This window comes from Phalaenopsis equestris, unplaced genomic scaffold (assembly GCF_001263595.1).
Source record: "Phalaenopsis equestris unplaced genomic scaffold, ASM126359v1 Scaffold209473, whole genome shotgun sequence".
NCBI classification, from domain to species: domain Eukaryota; kingdom Viridiplantae; phylum Streptophyta; class Magnoliopsida; order Asparagales; family Orchidaceae; genus Phalaenopsis; species Phalaenopsis equestris.
Window position 1 is genome coordinate 1,083 of NW_018228633.1, and position 1,653 is coordinate 2,735.

The following is a 1,653-nucleotide window of genomic DNA, read 5'->3' on the forward strand; positions in this document are numbered from 1 at the left end:
GAGGGAACCGTAGGATCCTAACCGGTGTCGCTCTAATCAACTTTAATATGCCCTCATAAAATTTAAAGAACTTCAACCATAGGGCCACCTGATTTGATATTATAACTTGACACACTAGATAACTCAAAACTCGTGGCGGCAAGGAGCCTGGAGCTAGCTTGGTGAGCAGCACAGCCATCTTCAGCAGCTAGACCTTTCTTCCCCAGCTAAACCAATCTTCCTTCCTTAGACTTAAACAACAAAGCCATAGGATTTTGAGGTTGCTTTCTTCTTATGCAACGTAAATCCTCACATCTTTAGGCCTTTACATAGCCCTGCTATACAATATAAGCCCTAACTCGTCTTAGGATTCCGACATTGTTGTTTGTCACGACTTAAACCCTCACATCTTTCAGGCTATTTGTGTGATCATTTCACACGAATGTAAGCCATAACTAATAAAATTTGCAAGATGAAACACTCAAAATTTTCTCCTCTAAATTTAAGCCAAACATTAGGATAGCTTGGGAAGTCACCGAGGTTTGCCTCTGGATCCCTGACATCCCCTAGTTCTTCCTCCTTTGCATTCTACAATAAAATTTTCCAAATTTTAACCAACCCCCTTTCACGCCTCTACGCCTGATCTCATTGAAGAGTCCTACCCTTTGAAACTCCTTGAAGATAATATTTCCTGATTTTTATCGAGAGTCTTCTTAGGTGACTTTGGTCATTTAAGATGTAATTTATTCTACAATACCAGGAGTTGGCATCTGCCATGGGCGTTCTTTCCTTCAGTCCTCGGCGGGAACCCAAACTGGAGTTGGTCGATCCGGAATATGAGATTCAGCCTCTAGTGGGATGTATGATCCTGGGATCCATGGTGCGTGCTGATCCGTCCTTAGTGGGACATATGGTTCATTTATCGCAAAGTCTGGAGTCTGAGACTTTTTGGTGCTTGAAGTGTATTCTTTTAATGTACTAAAATGCTGTAGATGCAGAACGTTGCAATCCGGGCATTCTACAAATGCACACGTGACTGATGTCCCAACTGGTACCTCAACGTTGCATGTTAGGCAACCCCTGCACCCGAAATAGGTCGACAGGAGCACATCTGATTCTGTCATAAATCCTGACTCTTCATCTGTAGTGGGCAGGTTGGCAGAAGTTTATCTCAAATATGGTTCGTAAATATGTCCCTCAGTAATGGGGGTAATGAAGTTGTTCGCATCTCTCTGGCGTTTGTGTTCCTGTCGCAAGAAGGCTCTCTGCTTCTTTCGGCTTGAATTTTGCGTTGCATCCTGCGGTGCGGAGTATTCGATAATCGCTCATTATAGGTGGCTATCAGGTCCCTTGTTAGAGTAGCTACCGTGGAGGGCAGACGGCTGGGCCCCTCCATCGGATCTCGTTCCGCTATCATGTTTTTACCTTTTTACCTTTGCGTGACCTTTGCGTGACACATTGTCTTGAGTGGTTACCCTCAACAATGAAGGCAGTCCCTCCTTTTATTTGCTACTGACTACATCCATTAGAAGACCCTCGTAGTCCATATCAACTTGGTTGAAATCCATGTTGAAATCTATGACACCTCCTTGCGGTGCCATCTCTTCATTCAGTGCGAGGTTCCAGCCGTCCTGGAAGGCAAAGATCAGCCTCTGTCCTGACATTTTTCTGCAA